This window comes from Ambystoma mexicanum, chromosome 6p (genome assembly GCF_040938575.1).
Source record: "Ambystoma mexicanum isolate Mex_15411 chromosome 6p, UKY_AmexF1_1, whole genome shotgun sequence".
Taxonomy (NCBI): Eukaryota; Metazoa; Chordata; class Amphibia; order Caudata; family Ambystomatidae; genus Ambystoma; species Ambystoma mexicanum.
The window spans coordinates 713,474,390-713,496,716 of NC_090935.1; the positions used below are offsets into that span (position 1 = coordinate 713,474,390).

The 22,327-nt window shown below is 46.6% G+C and overlaps 1 protein-coding gene across 4 annotated transcripts in view; it reads left to right on the top strand.

Annotated features, from left to right (window-relative positions):
- The window catches only part of RASA1 (RAS p21 protein activator 1), a 1,760,251-nt gene that overhangs the window by 122,701 nt on the left and 1,615,223 nt on the right, over positions 1 to 22,327 (top strand). The window lies entirely within an intron of this gene.

Here is a 22,327-nt window from a genome sequence, read left to right on the forward strand (position 1 = left end):
CACTAGTATGAACTCGGATGAAATGTTCAATGCCCTATAAAATTGCTTTCGATGTTGCTCGAGAAATGTGCTCACTTGGAAACCAAAATTGATGTCCAATCCCTACTAATTCACTCCACACTGAAAGAGCAACCATGTGAAGTGTGTGCAAGTAAGCGAAGTATGACACCCTCCAAAGCCCTGGCTGATGCTAAGGAAAAAAGGAATTTAAAGAGTCCAGGGAAGGGGGGGGGGTTGTAGGGAAGAAGTCAACTTTGGTTAAAAAGAAACCCAAATGTGTAAACCAGGCATTAATGTATAGTAAGAGAATTGTCAAAAAGCAAAAACAAATGGCTGTAGGAACAAACGAAGTGCCACGGAATGACATTCATGCTATCGGGGTTGAAGCACCCGTAGCCATTGAAGCTGAGAATACCCGTGACCAAGTGTCGATACTTCTCTAGCTAAGGCGCTGCCCTTAAGTAAAACTCAGCCTGCGTTTAAATCCAATTGTGTGATGGCAGAACCTTTGCAGTCTTCTCTAAATGCGATTGGGCCAGCAAACGTGCCGCCAAAGGCTGTAGGATTACATGTTGTGCCAGTGACATCAAACCAAGCCACACTACCTGAAGCTTGGGTATTACAGAACACTGTTAATGTACCCAATGCAAGTTCTGGAAATGGCGAGAATAGTACAGGCATGTTGCCTGCCTTGCAAATTACGTTGGTCCACATGGATAAGTGTCCATCCCCTTTAAATCGTGCTGTAGTTTTGAACTTATTTAAAACCATTGTTCCAATAAGGGTTATCACCGCTGGTGACATTCGTTTGGTTGACCAGCTTGAGCTTCCCAAGCAATACATTACCAATGTATGTTTTGAAGCTGAAGGCACGTTGAACTATATCATGGGATATGAAGTTGACTTATTACGTTTGGGCTTTGCTGTACATAAAGTTATGATGCCAGCTGTAAAATCTCGTAACAGTCCTGAACCACAGAGGCCTATTAATATTAATTCACGTGTCCCGACATCAAATATTCAGGCAAGCCAGGACCACGTGAAAAGTCCGGCAACGGAAGGAATAAATATTGTCAAGAATTGCACCAATGACATCCCTGAAGGCTACAGGCAGTGGTTGCCATTGAGCTTTAAGCCACATTTTGCCGAATCTCGCCAATGACCATATTGCCTACAGTTGCTCTGCTCCTGGAACACTAGAGGGCACATGCATTTGTTCCAGGATGTGGGCCTACTCGAACATATGGCACTTTTTAAAATCATTGCACTCCAAGAAACATGGTTAACTGTTGAAATACAGTTTGGTGAACAGTGCTTCTATCATCTAACAGCCTCGAAGGGTCCCCTTGGTCGTCCGAAAGGCGGACTGTTGATATCTGTTCAATCACCATGGAAGATAATAAAATCACCACTCTCTAGTGAGCATGTATTAGTAGCAAAAGTAACATGGCTCTTGGAAGTATTATTTGTCATTAACATATATGATCCCCCTAATATGGTTAATACGGCTAAGAATGTAAGGACAGTTGATACTGTGCTGGAACTGTACAACCATCGTTACCCAATATGGCTCATGGGTGATCTTAATGGGAAAATTGGAGATCACTGCCAAATTGAAGAATAGATGGCTGCCCAGTCAAGATCAGGAATCAACCCAGTGATTAACAGATGAGGCAAAAATGGGTTAATGTTATGAATACCCATAAACTTGTGAAACTTAATGGTTTGACTCCAAGTGATGTTCCAATGAAATACACTAGGATTGAGGGTAGATCAGCAGCCACCCTTGATTACATTTTTATTAATCAAATCGGATTTCATTCTGTTATTGATCTGGGTGTTGTGCGGAGGATGAAAGTGATCACCTACCTCTGTGCCTATTGACGATTATGATGAAAACGGGATGCTTAGTATTAATGATGGCAAAACGGAGTAGTTTGGCACAACCGTAATATTTAGAGTGTAACCCAAGTGGTATCTGCTCTATTACCAGAGTTTATTAAGGAGGGGGTATTGGGGAAAGAACACTGAAAATCTAATATTCTCCAGCATGGGGTCTGGCATGGATTCACATGCTCATGAATATTCCCCGTCGTCAGGCTGGGAATCCTCGGTAAAGAAAAAACCAGTATCAGTTTCGTTTCTGATCTGTCTTTCGTAGTAGTAACCAATCACTGGTCTCTGCGTCATACTGACCACAGCCAATGACTGCCCTCTACCTAAGCCCCGCCTCTGGCAGCCATCTTCAGATTTTTACCGCACGTTCATGTGTTGGGATCCTCGTGCTATTGCTCTCGAGCGTTAGTGCTATTTTTTCACGTTTTTTGCTCAAAAAATTCGTTTTTTCGGTCAAAAGAGCCTCAAGCTCCACCGACTCTCCATCCGATCAACGGGGACCCGTGTCGGATTCGTCTGCGCCCCTCAAGGGTGAAGATTTCGTCGAGCTACGTTTTGGAGGACTCCAGAAGCTTCTCAGGCCCGGACATGGCCCAGGAGAAGGGAAGCTCGACGCCCGGAAAGCTGTTCAGGGTCTGCCCTGGATGCCAGCTGCAGAACGTCTTTAAGGAGGACGAGCACTCCTTTTGTCTCTACTGCTTACATGAGGACAAGACGCACGTGGAGAAGGACTGTGCGTTTTGCAGCAAGATGTCGGAGCGGACCATGAAGGACCGCCACCAACGCCTCGCCAACTGGCTGGAAGGGAAGAGCCCGTCGGGCGAGAAGAAGAGGAAGAAATCCGAGCGGTCTTCTAAGACCTTTGAGGACGCCCCGGCGACGGGGGTCCAACACAAGGCCAAACACCGCGAGTCCGCTGGCACCGGGGGCGCCGAACGGTCTGGCTCTACGGGCACCAGGCAGGGCGCACCCTCCCCGGCACCTTCAGCCACGAGCCAACGCTCTGGGTCGGGTAAGAGGAAGGGCGAGCACCCGGCGAAGCTCCTGGAGGCCCCGGTCGAGCTCGAAGGCCCCATCGGAGGGCGAGCGAGGCAGTGTCCCCCCCCCCCCCTCAAGGATAAGGCGGTGAGCGCACCTAAGGTGGTGAAGGCCTTAATCCATCCGGCCAAGCCCTCTATCGATACTGTCGCGGCGGCCCTGGCTCAGCCTGTGGAGGCTACACCAGTGGTGGCGACCTCGGGGCTCAGAGTCTCCCTGCCACCTCGGAGGGAGTCCTCTTTTGTGCCCATCGATAGGACCCCCGTGAAATCCCCGGCGGGGAAGAAAAAGGGGGGGCAGGGCGTTGTCGTAGATTCGGCTTCAGAGGAAGAGCTGATCGAGGTCTTAAGCCACGGCCTTGGCGTGGAAGAAGACCGGCCCGTCGGGATGGAGCCCGACGCAGGTGACGACGACAGCGTTGAGGGAGCCGACGGGGCCCCTGATCGCCCGTCGGATTCCCCTCTGCCAGCGCCGCAAGACAACTCGGCGGCCATTTTGTTGGCTATACAGTCCTTATGCTCAGAGATAAGGACGAGACTACCGTTGCCGACGGAGGAGCCTCTCCCGTTGGGGGGTCCTGAACCGGGACCTTCGGGTGTTCCCCATCCCAAGAAAAGAAGGATTCACCCTCCACCTCCTTTTCAGCCGTCGCGACCCGCCCAGCCCTCCTCCCCGTCCACCCGAGGGGATGATACGGGGACTGACACGGCAGCGACGGGTACGGACGACGAGGTATACGACGAGGATCTCCCGTCGTCACCTCCCACCAGGGCCTCTCCGCCCGACGAGATTGGATCGTTCCACTCCATGATCGCCAGGGCATCCGAGCTTTTCCAACTCTGCCCTGAGGAGAAGAAAAAGGAAGGATTCCTTTATCAACGGCGCAAGGCAAAGAGGAAGACGGTCCTCGCGGTGCCTCTACTGGACGACATTTGGGATGAGGGCCTCGCCCTCCTCAAGAACCCTTCCACGACGCCAGCTAGAAGAGACCGGTACGAAAAGAAGTACCGGGTCCCGGACGCGGCCCCCCTGTGCCTCCCGGCGCAGCCTACCCCGGACTCTGTCGTCTCCGCGGCGGCCAGGAAGAAAGCGGGGGGGGGGGGTGCGGCCTCCACTTCGACTTCCCCACCGGACGGCGAGGGAAAGAAATTGGACGCTATGGGACGCAGGGTCATCTCGTCTGCAGCGACGACGATTAAAGCGGCCAACGCCTTGGCTATCGTGGCCCGCTACGACAGGGAGCTATGGTACAAACTGGCTCCCCTGCTGGACTTCCTACCGGACGACAAGAGGGCGGATGCCCTGGAGATCCTACAGAAAGGTGAGGTGGCGTCGGACCACGCCATCACTATTGCGACGGACATCGCAGACACTGGGTTTCGCCAGTTGGGCAACGCCGTGTGCCTTAGGCGGCGTGGATGGCTCAAGGCTACGGACTTCCGTCAAGACGTACAGACCAGAGTCCTGGACATGCCGTTCGATGGGAACAACCTGTTTGGGAAAACAGTGGACGATTCCCTTCAGGCCATTAAAGCGGACACTGAGACGGCCCGGGCCCTTGGTGTTCTACAGCAACGACGGACGCCCTTTCGGAGCAGTGGAGGCAAGGGCGCCTCCAAAGGTTCCGGCAGCGGTTTCTCTACCTACCGTCAAGCGGCCCGCTCGTCGTCTCAAGAGGCCTACAGAGGACGAGGCAAGTCTGGAGGACCCCGCCGTCGTCGCCAAGGAGGTCAAGGCGGCAAAGCCTCGTCGAAACAGGATTGAACCGGCCGTGGGGTCGGGCCCCCACCGAAGCACCCCGGTGGGAGGCCGGCTGGCGAGCTTCGTCAGCGTGTGGGAGTCCATCTCCACCGACCGTTGGGTGCTGGACGCCTTGGCCCGGGGCCACGCGCTCGAGTTTCAAAGAAGGAGCCCGCGCGTCCCCCCCGTGGCCAGGAGAGAGCTTCACGTCCCTCAGCTTCTCCTGGAGGTAAAGGCGTTGCTCAGGAAGGGCGCCATCGAACTCGTCCCAAAGAGGCTTCGGGGCTCCGGAGTCTACTCGAGATACTTCCTCGTGAAGAAGAAGACGGGAGGATGGCGCCCCATCCTAGACCTGCGACGTCTGAACAAGTTCATCAAGGCACAGAAGTTCCGGATGGTCACCCTCCAGCACGTCCTGGGTCAGCTGGAGGAAGGAGACTTCCTGTCGCCGTTGGATTTGGAGGATGCCTACTTCCATATTCCCATCCTAAAGGGGCACCGAAAATTCCTCAGGTTTGTGGTCCAAGGGCGTCACTACCAGTTCAAAGCCCTCCCCTTCGGACTACGGTCGGCACCCAGGGTATTCACCAAGTGCCTTGCACCGGTGGCGGCGCAGCTGCGCCGCGAGGGGATCCACGTCTACCCCTACCTGGACGACTGGCTCATCCGAGCCAAGACGAGGGAGCTCGCCGTGGAGCACACGGCAAGGACCGTCCAACTTCTCACAGACCTGGGATTCTCCGTGAACTACGCCAAGTCCCACCTGGTACCCGCGCAAAACGCACTGTTTCTGGGAGCGAAGCTCGACACAGTGTCCCTTGGACCAGGTCCATCCTAGGCAAGGTACAGCAGATGTTGGCTTCCGACGCGGCCAAGGTGAGGTCCATCAAGTCCCTCCTTGGAATGATGTCTTCTTGCATCTACCTCATTCCCATGTGCAGGCTCCGGATGCGCCCGTTGCAGGAGTTGTGGACGCGCGCTGGATCCAAACGACGGGCGGCTTCGAGGAGAGGATCACACTCGACGAGAGTTTCCGCCGAGCGGTCCGGTGGTGGGGCACCCGCGCGCATCTGACGGCGGGCATGGACTTCCAGACCCCAGACCACCAGGAGACAGTGACCACGGATGCCTCCCTGGAAGGGTGGGGAGCGCACACCGAGAATCTGCACGCGAGAGGCCTCTGGCTCCCGACGGAGAAGTCCCTCCATATCAACGTCCTGGAGCTCCGTGCAGTGTTCTGGGCCCTCAGGTCCTTCCTTCCGTCCCTCAAGGGCAAGGTGGTGAGGATCTTCACCGACAACACCACCACCATGTTTTACATCAGGAAACAGGGCGGAAACAGGTCCCCAGCACTGTCCAAGTAGGCGCAGGACCTGTGGCATTGGGCCGTCGCCCAAAGGATGTTTCTGGTGCCGTTTCATCTGGCAGGGATAAAAATAAAAAACACCATCGCCGACTCACTCAGCAGGGAGCTGCGCTCGTGCCACGAGTGGGAACTACGGCAGGATCTAGTGGATCGCCTCTTCCGACGGTGGGGCACACCCCAGATCGACCTGTTCGCGACGGTGACGAACTCCAAGTGCCGGAGGTTCGCCAGCAGGTTTCCCCAGGCGAGGAGCATGGGCGATGCTTTCTCGTTCCCCTGGGAGGGCCTGTTCCTCTACGCGTTCCCTCCGTTGCCACTGCTAATCCGGCTCGTCAACCGGCTCGTCAACCAGCTCAAGAGGTCACGGTGCAGGATGATCCTCGTCGCACCTGTGTGGCCAAGGCAGATATGGTTCCCGGACCTTCTGGACTTGTCAACGTCCCCGCCAATCAAGCTGCCGGTGGACGCGGATCTACTCTCCAGGGAAGGAGGCGCCATCCTCCACCACGATCCGAAATCGCTGAACTTGCAGGCCTGGCTCCTGCAGCGCTAGAGTTTGGAGGATACGACATACCGGCCGACTGCAGAGAGGTTCTTGCAAAGGCCAGGGCGTCCTCGACTCTTAAATGCTACGGACACAAATGGAAGAGGTTCTCTGTCTGGTGCCACGCACAGAAGATTAACCCTCTACGGATTACGGCTCCCCAGGTACTGCCGTACCTGCTGACGCTGGCCAAAGCTGGACTGGCACACGCGTCCATCAAGATTCATCTTGCTGCGATCTCCCGATACACCAGAACCACGGGGCGGACGTCCTTGTGGTCTCATCGTCTGGTGAAAGAGTTTATGAAGGGACTGTTCAGATCGTTCCCGCTGGTGAAGGCTCCGGCCCCGGCGTGGGAGCTCAACGTGGTGCTGACCAAGCTCATGGGACCTCCGTTCGAGCCTCTGCACTCGGCCCCGTTGAAGTTTCTGTCGTGGAAAACAGCGTTTCTTGTGGCCATCACCTCCGCACGACGGGTGGGAGAGATCCAGGCCCTTTCCTGCAAGGCCCCGGACTTTTCACGACACGAGGGTAGTGCTCAGGACGCACCCCTCCTTCATGCCCAAGGTACCGTCGGACTTCCATCTCAACGAACCCTTGGTGTTGCCTGTGTTCTTCCCGTCGCCTTCGTCGCCGGCTGAGAGGACTTTGCACTCGCTGGATGTGGCTAGAGCGCTGAAGTTCTACGTGGACCGCACATTTTCGGAAGACGTCACAACTCTTTGTGAACTTTGGACCTGTCAATCAGGGGAAGGCTCTATCGAAGGCTTCCATTTCCAGATGGCTCTCCGGCTGTATCATGTACTGTCATCGGTTGGCAAACCGACCGCTGCCTGGCCGTCCGAGAGCCCATTCCACCAGAACGATCGCAGCTACCACGGTGTTCCTTTCTGGTGTGCCCCTGCTGGACATATGCAGGGCTGCTACGTGGAGGTCGACGCACACCTTCACGAAATTCTACTGCGTCGACCGGGATTCCAGGGAGGAGTCCAGGGTCGGCCAAGCAGTGCTGCGCAACCTGTTTGCCTGAGGTGAGCCTGGTGAGGAGGTAAGATGCTTAATGTTGAGTTTGATGTAATGCTTAATGTTGAGCCTTTGCCACCTCCCGTGGTTGTGCCTGTGTGTACTGCTATGTATTCTTTATTCATGAGCATGTGAATCCATGCCAGACCCCATGCTGGAGAAGGAACAAGTTACTTACCTGTAACTGTTGTTCTCCAGCATGGGTCTGGCATGGATTCACATGCGAACCCTCCCGCCTACCCCTCTGCGGCTCTTCACTTGGTCATACTGCCACTTCACGTGCTTCCAAATCTGAAGATGGCTGCCAGAGGCGGTGCTTAGGTAGAGGGCAGTCATTGGCTGTGGTCAGTATGACGCAGAGACCAGTGATTGGTTACTACTACGAAAGACAGATCAGAAACGAAACTGATACTGGTTTTTTCTTTACCGAGGATTCCCAGCCTGACGACGGGGAATATTCATGAGCATGTGAATCCATGCCAGACCCATGCTGGAGAACAACAGTTACAGGTAAGTAACTTGTTCCTTGTCTAACTTCACACTGCTTATGCAAAACATCAAAAAACAACTGGGTGAATGCCGAAATTATAAATCTGTTGGGGAACTGTCCAATATGGTAATACCACGTAGGCCTGGGCATGATAAAATTATTAATGAAGCAAAAAAGAATCTTCGCAACGAAATTCGTTTTGTATTATGGAAGAATGACTCATTGTTGTGAGAACAAGCAGTAGCATGCCATATTAAAAAATCTTAAAAATAATTATAAACAGTGGATTAAACTACATAAACGGGAATGTGAAACTAAACTGGGGAAAACAAATTGCATTGATGGCACTGTCAAATAATAACCAGGACATTTGGCATCTGCTTAGTAAACACAAAAAACGTGATCTGACAATAAACTGTATTACTGAAGATACATGGGCCCAATATATTAATGATACATTGGGTAAGGTCGAATCAGCTGAAAATACTGTTCCAATTCCGGAGGTCCTACGGGACTGTAAAGCATCGGAAGTTGACATCATTAGGATCATTGAAAATCTTAAGAACCTGATGGGGTCTGTAATCTAGTACTAAAAAAACAACCGGAACTCGGGGAGGGGGGCGCTCTTATGCTGCTATTTAAACAAATTGGGAAGCTGGGTGCAATTCCTCAATCATGGCAAACCAGCCATATATTAACAGTGCATAAGAAAGGGTCATGGGACAACCCGGTAAATTTTAGAATGCTGACAATGCTCGATGTATCATCTAAGATTTTTACCAAGGTATTGCTCCAGGAGCTCAATGTATGGATAAGTGCATCCAATATACTACCTTTTGATATGATATGGCATTTGTAACGCGCCTATACACAGGTGTTTCAAGGCGCGACAAAAAAGGTTCCATGATAAATCTAGCACTACCCACAATTTGTTATTAACATCTTCCATCGAGCATGCCTGGGGCAAATGTAACCTTGACGTATATTGTGCCTATATAGACTTCTCCGCTGTATTTGATACCATTCTTAGAAATAGATTATGGCAAAAATTGAACTCATGGGGGATCCCACAATGTCTCTTAAAGATGTTGATGCTGCTACACTCAAACTTTGGTTCGAATAAGACTTAATGCGGCTGGCAAACTCTCCAAATTTATGGGTACAAGTTGTGGAGTGAAGCAAGGTTGCATGATTGCTGCTATTCTATTCAACCTGTATTTGTCAGATATGATGAAGACATTCATTATACCGGAGGCCAACCCTGTGAGAGTTAATGGTGTGACTATGGGTTGGCTGGCTTATGCTGATGACCTACTGCTATTGGATTATACTCCTGCAGGTCTCCAGTATATACTCAACTCCCTGGTCACATATTCCACCGACAATGGATTGACCATTAATATAGACAAAAATAAAATAATGGTCTTTTCTAAGAGATGTAGACCAAAGAAATATTCCTGGAATCCCACTCTCAAAAAAGTGGAACAGATGAAATCATACAAATATTTAGGAATTCTCGTCGATGAAAGGTTGAAATGGGATAAACAACGGTCTGCAATCAAAATCTGCTGCTCTGTGACTGCAAATGCTCTGAGCGTTTTCATAGGCAGAAATTGTTGTTTCTCTGCTACTGCTTTACTTAATATCTATTTGGCAAAAGTCAGGTCAATGTTACTATATGCTGTTGAAATATGGGGCCATATGTTTGTCAAACGCATTGTGACATTGGAATCCAAACTTTTGAGAAAACTACTGAGAGTGCCACCAAATGTTAGTGTTGTATACCTGTACTTAGGAGTTTAACATCAAAGGTGTCTGGTATCCATATATTTGCCAATGCGTCTTGTCTTATGAAAAAGCAGTTATTGTATCTACTGATACAATCTTTGTGCCATATATGAAAGCGTATCTCAGCCTTGAAGGCAATGTGCTGATTGGTACAATTGGCACCTTACAAAGACTCCACCGCACATGGTCATTTGGGTGTGTCCCCAGAACCCTGTTGATAATGGTCTTCAAAATGAGACTTAAGAAAAAAGTGTATGAATTTTGGCATGAACAGAATACAGTAAATTTGGCATCAAAAGCCTTTAGTGGTTTGTGTCTAGATGAGTACTTGAGTAGATTTATGCCTCCCAAATGCATTAAAGCATATCCAAGCACTAGCACTTTTCGATCATATCTAATGATGAAATTTAACATCACAGAAGCTTTGGAGACAAAAGGTGACAGAATGGGTCTTCCATATACTTCTAGGAACTGCCGGTTATGTGGTGTAAATGTTGTTGAGTCACTCCCATCTTATTATGAGCTGTAAATGCTTAATTGATTTGAGAACTGTGTTTTAAATCTTATATTAATGAAATTGTAATGACCAGATATCTGAGCAGTGGATGATTTTTATGAGAGGAAATTATATTAATCTTATATATTTTATTTGAAGATTGTGGCAGTTTTAAAATGTATTGAATTATGTATATTGGAAATGTAAATGGTTTTAGATTTTTGTATCAATGTTGTATGTTTGTGTTATACATCTAGCCAATAGACTTTGTATATCTAACAACAAATAGCCAAAATGTTGGTTTTATTTATTTATCTATTATTCTGGAGACAACTGTGTGTCGTCAGTTATAACCATGCTAGGTGCCAAAATATTCTTTAGAGTTGGAGCTTTTTCGAAAATGTTACATTAGGTCTCAAGTTTAGGACTTTGCATACATCATTGTCTGTGGGTAGTGCCTGCCAATGCTTATGCATTATTGATTTGATTTTTTTTGCTTGGTGATTGAATCCTGTAATAAACCTAATCACTTCATCTTTTAGGTTTAAAGAGGTCAGTTCCTATTAACTGTTCGGCTTTGTCATAGCACTCTGCCACCATGCTTTTGGCATAGCCTCTACTTACAAATCTTTTACCGATTTTGTTTTGCTTATTTTTGAAAGTGTCTGTACTACACATGCACTTGGCTTTCAAAAATTCACCATAATGCATTGACTTTTTTAGAGCTGTTTGGATGATGAATCTTGGCATGTAATGTGGAATTGGAGCTGGTTTTCTTTCTATAAAGGCTAGATGTTAATGTCTCAACCACTCAAAACTGAATGTCTAGGAATACCAATTGTTCCTTACTGATGGTACTGGTTAGTTCTAGATTGAGAGAGTTGTGGTTCAAAACTGCAATATATTCTAACAGTTCTTGTTCAGTGCCATACCATTTTATGAATAGGTCCTAAATAAATCGATGCCACATCACTATATGTTGGGTAAATGATTCCAGTTCCTCCCTCCAAGCCAGATTAGTTTCCGACCATCTTATATACAAGTTGGTGTATGTGGATGCCATACAAGACCCCATGGCTGTGACCTGGGTTTGCCCATAGATGTTCTCATAAAGAAAATAAAATCTGAGCATATCCATGAGCATTTGGTTATGCTGCCGGTAGCGAACAGATCTGTTTTGAAGAAAATATTGGCAGGCTTTCAATCCATGTTCATGGTGTATAGACTTCTAAAGTGAAACTATGTCTAAAGAAACCAGGAAAAGGCTAGATTCCCAATTAACATCTCTTAATTTAATGAGTAGGCCTGAGGTGTCTCTGATGTAAGAGTTCATACTCAGAACAAATAGTTGAAAAAGGTAATCTAGGAATCTAGAGGTGTTTTCTAATAGACTTCCTATTGAGGCCACTATAGTGCGTCCGGGAGGATCTAGAAGACTCTTGTGTATTTTAGGATTGAAATATTTAATGGGAGTTGTCGTGTGGTCAGTTTTCAAAAAGAAATATTCTTCCTCATCAATTAAACCTAAATCGCACCATTTACGCAACAGGGAAAAGAAAGTAAGGTTAGTGACATTTAAGATCGATTTGTCAACCCTTTCAGAACAGGCTGTGTTATTTAGTTGTCTGGATGTTTCTTTCTTGTAGCTAGTACTGTCCATGACAACTATCCCTCCGCCTTTGTCTGAAGGATGAATTATAATGATGTGATCCTTCTTCAGATCTTGAAGAGCATGAAGTTGATATATTTAGATTTTTAGATTTCGATTTTGATGATTTAGATCCTTGATCACCAATTCTTCTTCAAATATGTCAATTGTGCTGAATACGATATTAGGACAGAATATTGACTTTGGTTTGAAACTGCTTGTGCAGCTCCTACTCGTGTCTATATAACCTTGAGTGGGCATTCCCCTTATGTTGAACTGTGTTACTGTGTTTGGGTTGCTACTCTAATAAATCAGCCTTCCAATCTTATGATGTTGGAATAAATTAAATTACCTTTTGAGTATTAATCCAGAAGTTATCATGTCGAATACATCTTTAACTAGTATGGAGATCTTCAAAGATTCTTGATCAACATAGTATCAAATCGAACCATTTGCCTTGCTTCATGCCACCTTCTATTGGAGACTTCAAGTGTAGGGTCAGCTCTGGTTTCGATGGTTAGGTCTGTGAACTTTATCGCCTCAGTTCTTGCATTGCGTACCACACATGTAATGTATTGCTCTGCTTGTGATGTTGCAGTGGCTAACGGGACATAGAGTAGGGCTTTCATAGTTTTCTGGCTTATGTATTATATCAAACTAATAAAACCCATTGGGCTATCTGTGGGGGCAAGGTTTTTGTTTGTTTTATTCCTGTAGATTGTTGTAAAATCCTTGTGATCGGGGATTGTGACCACATTCCCATATAAAAATAGATGGCAGTGTTCACAGGTCCACACCACTACTCGGCTTTCTTCGCTTGTGAATGCTTTATTTTACCGAATGCTCCTGCTAGCACATGACACGATTTTACGAGTAAATGTTGCACCTGGTTTGTGCTGTGCAAATTTGCACCCATTTCTATTTTGACATCTTTACATGCTTTGAACAAAAAGTTATCTAAGCGCTGCCTGAGTCCCAAAATTGACCAGGAGGGAGGTGGTGGAAAAAAAGCAGAACACTAAAATAAAATGTTTTTGATCTGCTTTCTAAATAGTAGTAAATCTTCTGTCCTGTTAGTAGAGGGGAAGAGAGTTAACTGTTTTCACAGCCAGGTTCAGAAAGGAGCTTCCTGATGCTCGTGTTAATCTTCAAGCAGGGGATTTACATGTCATTTTTGTTTACAGTTAACTGTGGCTACGAGGAAGAGAAATGTAGTGTGGCATGTTATCTTACAAGACTTTATGTACAATGGTGAACTGTAGTCTAGAATGAGGTTACACTAAAGTCTGAGCTACACCACCGAGTGTTGTATGTAAATCTACAATTTGAAAGCAGTGTGGTTGGCAAGCTGGAAAGTACCCAGGATTAAACCAAGACTCGATCTCAAAGTCAGGAACACAGGCTACAGCTTATTTCTTTTCCATTTGGGTGGAATGTTCTAAATATCAAGTTAATTCAAGTGCAAGCTAATCGGCTTGTATTACTTGCAGATTCGTTGCAGATTAGGAAAGCCATCTACAGTAAGATTCTTTTCAGATAATGTCTCAATTTAGCCCTGATGAAAACCTGTGATAGGTTGAAACACGTGTTGGCTTTTTTCTTTGCTTGTGCTTGTTCAGTTAGAAATAACAGAACTTTTTGTATGTTGAGTTTGAGTGAACATGTTAGAAATGTTTGGTTTAATAGAACCTTATAAAAAATTTAATTGAATACTGAATGGGTCATCAAAATAGAATCAGTGTTTGAGGCATAAACTGCTTGCAATTAAAGACATTCTATGGGTTTGGTGCTGTAATTGGATCCTTTAGACTTTATACAATAGTGATCATTTTAAATAATTCTGTCTCCAAAGGAAGCTAGTGCGGGTTCCGCAAGGTAGCAGTGATGTGTGTCCTTCTAGAGGTGAGACTACATGCCACTGAGTTCGGCATAAGTTGCAAAAAAAGCATCTTCAGGAGCGTCCTCATGTACAGCATGGATCATATGATGGCATTGGTGGCACAATGCTCTTCAAAAAAGTAGGGGGTTGACTACAAATAATGGGAGGTAAAAAGTGGTTGAACTGAGCACTCCTAGAAATCGCAACATCTATTCTTATAACTAGCAACTTAACCGTAAACTGGCTCTTACTCAGCAAACCCGAGCAGAATATCTGAATATATTTGATACACTTTGTCGAAAGAGTTGGGGAAGACTGAGGGGGGAGTGGAGACCATGATAAGCTCAGTCCCAACTAGTTGTTGCACAGCCATTTCTCAATATGCTAGAAGATTAATTGTATGCAAGAGAAGGTCTGATGATTGAGTCTAGGCTAAAGATTTGTGTATCAGCTTAGTTTTGGAAAACCGTGGGGAACTTGGCCAATACACCCTGCATTGGTTTTAATGTATATGTTAAATTAGGGCCGATCTATTGCTCATAAATGACATGATCCCATCTGCAGTACTTTGACATCCGAGCCACCTGCGAAATGTTAAAGTAATTTGAGGTGTCCAAGGCCGCTGACATTTCTAGTTTTTATTATAAGACATGTCTTGCCCTCATCAATGATCAGAAGGAGGGAGTCTTTAACATGAGGGCAACATTTTCCTTGAAGAGTGAGGAATCCGGACTTTCATCTCCCAGTTACAGATGTTCTGCACTGGGAGCTTGAAATTGTTGGTTGGACACTCACTCAGATTTTCACTAGAAGTTACTGTAGTGATTGGAAGATAATTGGCACTCCTCAGGGGCGAGGGAGGACTCCTTGAGTGACCCAGGCTTCTTTTGAAATAGTTTTTTAGATCATCCGTAGATATGGAATCGTTAAAGGAAGTGTTCATCTTGATTTAAGGGCGGAAATGGCAGGGATCACCACTGCAAATAGGTCATCATTCTGAATATTAAACCTAAGTTTCTTGAATGGTAAAAGGAGTGAAAAAGAATACTTTATTCTGTATGGATGACGCAGGTACAGAGACCTGCCTCAATATTGTGCTGACATTTATAAGATTAGTATTACCAAAATTGACATCTAGACGGATGTTGGCTCTAAAATTATTGAACTTATTGTGGAAAAACAATTGGATCTTATTACACGGTTGTGTTCTCTGGAGAGGAATATTTGGGGTTTTCATTTGTTCAGGATTTTGAATAACTCTTTAGTGGAGTTGGTGGCAGTGTCTAGTTATTGGCAAAACCTGCCTTTTGTGCTTTCAGGACGGCTAACTTGTGTCTACAGCACGCTAACGTAACCATATACCAACATTCCTGGAAGGGATTTCTCTGCCATTTCTGCTGCCTTTTCCCAAGTGTGGACCTCGGGATAGTGCAGTCATAAACCAGCTATTTCCTAATGTATGGGGTTTGACTAATTTGATTTGGATGGGTGCGACTTGATTATATGGATCAGCAGTGTATTCCCCTGAAGTGTCTTTTTCCTATGTGAAACGAATATTGATCAAAAGTGGATTGAGGAGTGGCTGTCAATGTATGTTTATTCCTTAGAAGTATAAAGAGCTTGTTCTTCGCAGAAGGAATGAAAGGAATGGACAGTGTGAGGAATCCAGGGTATTCGTCTCTTCTCCCCAAGCAGGATCCTCTCTCTCCCTTTGAGGCTAGGGAGGTGAGCCCGCTCCGCAACACCCTCCCTAGGGGTCTGGATAAGTGGACCTCACTGGGAGAGACTCCCTCTTTGGGCACAAGGACTACCGTTCCTGTGATATGGACAACGTTATAAACTCCAAGGACTTGGCTGAAGATGAAACTAAAATATCCCATTATGCACTAAAAAAAGGATCTGTCTCTTTAAGAAGAGACCTTTGTTTACCCAAGAGGTGTAGGCTGCAATGGGAGAGCACATTGAGAAAAGGTGAGAAACGACCACGGAGAAGAGCATAAGGAGGGGAAGCCCCCTGACAAGGTGATGCAGAGATAAGGCAGGGCCAAGGAGAGGAGCAGAGTCGTGAGCATCAAAGGGAAACTCTGGAAGCTCCATCACAGTGGTGGTCTGACCACGGCGACTTCGGGGTGTGCGGTGCACCTGTCAAACAGCACCAAGGCTACCCTGAAGGGAGCTCACTAGACGCTCTGCGACTCAGACGTGGTCGCATTGAGAAAGAGGATTGAGTGCGAGATAACAATAACAAGGAGGAACACGAGATAGAGAGCAGTGGAAGAGAGCCAGAGCGAGAGCCAAATCCAAAAGCGTTCGCTTGTGGATGGAGAGGTAACGTGGAGACCAGGAGTACTGGGAGACCGCAGGGGCACCGCTATGAAGCAGGAGAAATTTGTCCAGTGAAATTGATGCAACACTAAATAGAACACCATTAAAGTGGAACTCTGTTAATGTAATCACAAGACAAACTAATACGATCGAAAGAGAAGGGTATTAAGGAATGGGCACAAAGAGAAACTTGTCTCAGTGGAATTGATGAAACCCTAAATATAAAGCCAGTAAACTGGAAGTGTGGTAATGTAAACACGAGAGCAACAAATAAGCCTGAATGTGAAGGTACTAAGAAAAGTGCATCAACATATTCATCCCAGTACAATTGATGCGATAGTAAACCTTAAACCATCGAACAGTAACTGTGTTAAAGAAATCACAAGAATAATGAATAAGCCCTAGAGAGAAGGTATTAAAGGAATGCCACAAAAAGGAACTTGTCCCAGTGAAATTGACGAGGCTCTAAATATAAAACCAATGACGTGAAACTGTGTTAATGTGATAGCAAGAGAAACAAACTGAAAGAGAAAGTATGCAAGCTCCCAGGGAGGAAATATAAATGAAAAGTGAAGTCAAATGAAGCAGATAAGGGAAGAAGTAATCAAACTGAGCAACTCCAGGAAAGGAGACAGTCCCGTTGCTACAAAGGATATTCCGCTTAAGAAGGCTAAAGTTACAAAAGTCAGAAAGGCATGCAAGCCTGGATCAAAGTGTAAGAAAAAGGAATACAAAGCCTTGTAGAATAACTATCCCAAGAGGGGAGACGAAACCCAAGTATATTGTAAAAGAGCTATAGGCTCTTGTCCCGAAGTTGACAAAATACTACTGAAGAGAACTATGGACTAAATTGAGACACTGCCTTAAGAGAATATAACAAAAGGCGTGTATAGCGGTAGGATCAGTTTGAATTGGTTTTGGATGGAGGGGAGGACATATTCATTTTGGACTTACTGGACGAGAACCTTGAGTTCATATAGGCAGGGAAACCCTTCTCGCAATAGGGAATGATGGGCCTTATTAGTTTAATAATCACTCCAGGTGACGGCTCCTTCTTCCGACCTGCCACAACAGACGATGAAAAAAACACTGCAGCATGACCTGTTCTTTCTGGGCTTGCAGCCACAGTCCATTCAGTTGATAAGTCTTCATAGTAAGCCATGCACCCTGCCTTTTCTAATGCACTGCTTTATTTGTTCAAGTGCAGTTTAACATTCTTGCTTTTTTTTGGTGAGGTGACGTAGGGGAACCTGATAGATTCAAAAACCTGGCTATACCTTGAGCGGGTCGCCATCCCTGAAATGAACATAATGCTGATAGGTTTTGTGGGTTTGGGGCAGAAATGACTCTGTAATCAGTCCTTTATGGATCTGGCATCATCCCTTCATTAGAGATATCCCTTCAATAGAGATGTGCTTGAAGACTTTGAGTGCATTTATTTACTTTGAACTTGCCTTTACGCAGAGTAGGGTATCGCATCATGTGCCCCCTGTGTGGCCACAAACTAATATGCCGTTCCAAATCTCGATAGCCAAGGAGACACCAAAGTTTAAGTTACCTGAATAATCTCAGATGGGTGGCATAAGTGGTGGTGTACATGGAAGACCAGTCCAGTTCCAGCTGATGATAGTCTTTATTTAAATCCATCTTGGAGAAGAAAGTTGCTCCGCTGAGATGTATGTTATCTTGTGCAGGGCTCGCAAAATCTCCTAGCCCACTAGCATTGACAAGTAGTTTTTATGAATCATTTGCCTGATATTCGACCTTTCTGGCGCGTATGGGGATGTTGGAAACGTATTGTTCGTTTACTGCAAACGCACTTTGCAGTCAATGGCAAATACAAGTTTCACTGTGCATGCTTGACAGTATTGCACCAAATATGAAGTGTGCCTATGGCGACATGCACCATTTTACTAATGGCACTGGTAAATATTTTGTCACAAGTCACCTCCTCTTAGGTCGAGTATGTAAACTAAGGAACTCGACCTGCAGGTCTAGTGGGATTTTTAAGAATTTGTAAGGCCTGTTGGGGCCTGATGATCCTTTATATTGCTTGATGAGGTATGCGTATATCTATGCAAACGGTGATGCATCCTTCTTTGAGACTTGTCCAACGGGAGAAACCCAACAAGTGGGGCCTTTTGCTGGTTCTGTAAGGAGTTGTTTCAAAATTAATGTTAAAAGGGATACCTCTATTATAGTATTGCATAACTGGCTTTGTCTGTGTACTTTTATTTGGTGGTAATTTAGCTTTCATAGGGCTAGAACGAATTTCTCGACCTTTTTTCCATTCCAGTTCTCATCATGAGTTGGCGTTTGTGAAAAAGACATGCTTGCATTGCTGTTTAGAAGCTGTGAATGCAGCCATATTTAATGTCAGTGTCGATTATGTAGATATCAATTTTAGCAGTGTGGTCCTTGTAATTGCAATTGCTTGAGGAAAATCCTGGGTCATAGCAGCGGAGCTGGGGTTCCAGATCCATAAGGATAAATGTTAATGACCATTTTCTTTTTGCACATGTTAGTCTTTCATTAACCGTGGAACCAACATCTATCTGTGATTCAAGTGGATACACATTTATTTGTAGTAAGGATACTAGACTGTGTTCAATTGACGTTAGATTTGCCATTGTGAATACATAGCCTTTTGGATCTTTGGTATTTGGAGGAGTCCCTCACTATGGTATGTGGTTTTGGGGACTACAGCGTATTGTGTACCTTGGTTTTTTGTTTTGAATTTCTGCAATCTGGCAACTGAATACATTCTGGGAAAACACTGTGGAGGTCCCGTGAATAGCAGTGCTTCCTTTTTCATGATCGCCCTGTACCTCTGGTTGGAAATTGACAATTGCAGGAGGTCTGCTCGATTGGGACACTAGGCATACTTTTTTGAAATTGTTTCTCGACCCCTACCACTACAGGATTGACCCATTGCTGGTAATGCACCATCATGTGGGAAATCATGGGTACACAGAAAACGTGTTTGTCTGGTTGGCTTCACTTGCTTTGAGAAGTCTCTCCCTTGACATAACTGGGAGGTTTGTTCCTAGTTTTTCCATGGCATCAACTGTCGTAGCAGTTCTGCCATGATATGGCATTTATAATGCGCCTGTACACAAGTGTTTCTAGGCGCAACAAGACACGGAGGGGGAAACAAGGGAGGACAAAATAACGATCTTACTAGGTCTTGTGAAATTTAGATTGCAAGTACGGGGAAGAGGGAAGGGTGGGAAGTGCCAGGGGGGAGGGGGAACGGGGGAAGTGCAGTTAACTTGCACGTTTAGCCTGCAAGGGTGGCTCATAAGTGCAGAGAGAAGGGACTGTAGGGTTGCAGATACAGACCCTTAAGTGCTGGGTAGCCTGGAGGCAGTGCAAGGGCAACTGGACATGCAGGAGCCCGGGCACGAGTTGGGGATGAACAGCTGACCAGTGCGCAGAGAAGTCGGGTGCCATCAGCCGGGGAGAGAAAGAGGAAGTGAAAAGGAATGCCTTGAGTTGCTTCCGAAACCGGAGGTGGTTCTGCTCAGGTTTGAGAGAGGCAGGTAGGCTGTTTCAGGGAGGGAGGCCCCAGCCGAGGAGATGGATCTGTCCCGAACTCTCTACTTGGAGGAGCATCTGACCCTCGGAGTGGAGGTGGAGGAGCGGAGAGTTTGAGAAGGAAGATGTTTTGGAAGATAAAGTTGGAGGTAGAGCAGTGCCAGGCCCCTAAAAAGCCTTGTGGACAATGCAGAGGGTCTTCAGGTTGATCCTTGCAGTCACGGGGAGCCAGTGAAGAGATTTCAGAGCTGGAGAGATACGATCCTGGGGCTTGAGGCCAAGGACCAGTCTTGCAGTCCTGTTCTGGATAAGTTGTAAAAGTCGAAGAGTAGAGGCAGGAAAATTTATACAACTATTTTATCCAGGGTGCATTGCTTCTGTACTAACGTCTTGCGGAATGTGAATGATTCACAACTTGCTATCACTTCCGATTTTTAGCACCACATCATTGCAACATTCCTGCATATCCCAGTGTTTGATCTGTGCTCTGAGGCACATTAAAACAATTGTCCATTGTCTCTCCTTTCATTTGAGTCGTGCAGTCGAAAATGGCATGTTAATTCCGTGTTTTTATGGGACGAGAAGTAGTCATTCAAACTGTTCTTTGAGGACCTCCACTTTCAATGTTTTTTTTTAAACATGTTTTTATTCATTTTCACAATTATGACGAATAACAAACATCAGTGACTTCCCCAACTTTCTCCCACCCTCCCTCCTCCTCACCCCCCCCCCCTACGGAAGAAGTTCCGATCTCTTGTGTCTTTCTTCCGGGAACATTACATGCTGTATATGTCCGAGATTCTGATGTTATGTGGGCACCATTGTGCCATGTAGTCGGAGTTCAGGTATTCCAGGACCGGTCCCCACTCCCTCGTGAAGGTGTTGTTCTGGTCCTGTAGGTGATTCGTGATCTTTTCCATAGTCATATGGGACCAGACTTTTTGCAGCCAGGTGAAAGCCAGTGGTGGGGTCTCTTTTCTTCCAATTTTGCGCTATCGGTGCCCAGGCCGCTATCACCAGTCCCATAAAGCTTCTCCATTGGGGTATAGTTAGTTTCTTGGCCTGTGAGTCTTTAAATCCGCATAGCCACACCATCTCTCCCATCTGGGCAGCCACTGGGATTACATTAACAATTTCTTTTTGTACTTCACTCCAGAAGCCTTTTACTCCCTGGCATTCCCACCATATATGCTTCCAGGTGCCCACCTCCGAGCACCCCCTCCAACAGCCATCCGAGGTGTCCGCGTACATTGACTTTAGTCTCACTGGGGTATAGTGCCATTGGGTGACTATTTTCCACCACATTTCCCTGGTTTGGACGGCCCTGGTGAGTTTGGGGATGCCTGCCCACAATTCCTCCCATTGCTGTCTGGTCACTTCTTCCCCCAGTGTGGCCTCCCACCTCCTCATGTATGTCCATTTTACTTCTTCCTCTGGTGTGTTAATGTATTTATATAATGTGGATACTAGTTTTTTGTCCCCTGGATTGGTTACTATATACGTCTCAAATGGTGTGAGGTCCCTCGTGGCCGCCTGGAAGACCTCCGGTGTGCTCAGCCAGTGTTTTAATTGTTCATATTTGAATCTATCTGCTTCATTTAGTTTCCACATAGCTTTGCATTCTGTGAAGGATCTAATTTCTTTGTCTATAAACATTTCTCCGATCTTTCTGCACCCTGCTGCCTCCCACCTCTCGAATCCGCTTGGTTCTTGTCCTGGGGGGAATTGTGGATTCCTGCAGATTGGAGTGAAGGGACCCAGTGCGGTGGTCATGGTTCCTCTCCTGGTTTGGTCGTCCCAGGCTCTCAAGGTGGTTTTTAAGATTTCACTGATTCGAAGATTCCCATGTCTGTGTTGTGTTTGCTTCCACAGCAGATCCTCCAGGGGGGCTCTGGTGACCGCCCTATCCTGTGTCGCCCAGATTGTCTGTTGGTTCTCCCCCAGCCATTCCTTCAAAACCCATAATTGGGCTGCCTGAAAGTATTTCTTGAAGTGGGGTAGGGACATTCCACCAGCCTTTATTGGTGCCGTGAGGATGGCTCTTGCTAACCTCCTGTTCCACACAAACTGTGAGACGGCCCTTGACAGTGCTCTGAAGAACGAGTCAGGGACCGACACCGGCAGGGCCTGGAAATAGTAGAGCACCCTTGGTAGTATATTCATTTTTATGGATTGTATTCTCCCCCACCATGAGATCCTTAGGGGACTCCACCTCTCCAGGTCCCTCCTGATTCTGCTCAAAAGGTGAAAGTAATTACTCTGATAGATCATGTCTACCCTTTGCGTGAGTGTCACCCCTAGGTACTTTATGCCTCCCTCTACTAATTTCAAGTTTAGCTTACCCGCCTCAGTTTTTAGTGCTTCTTTGCTCCCTGCTAGAAGCATGACTTCTGATTTCCCCCTGTTGATCTTTAGGCCCGAGATCCGCCCAAATTCCTCCAGTATTTCTATGGCGCTTTTCATGGAATGCTCTGGGACCTCCAAGGCCAGCAGCATGTCGTCCGCATAAGCCATGACTTTGTGCTGCCTGCCCGCCATCTCTATCCCCCTCACCCCT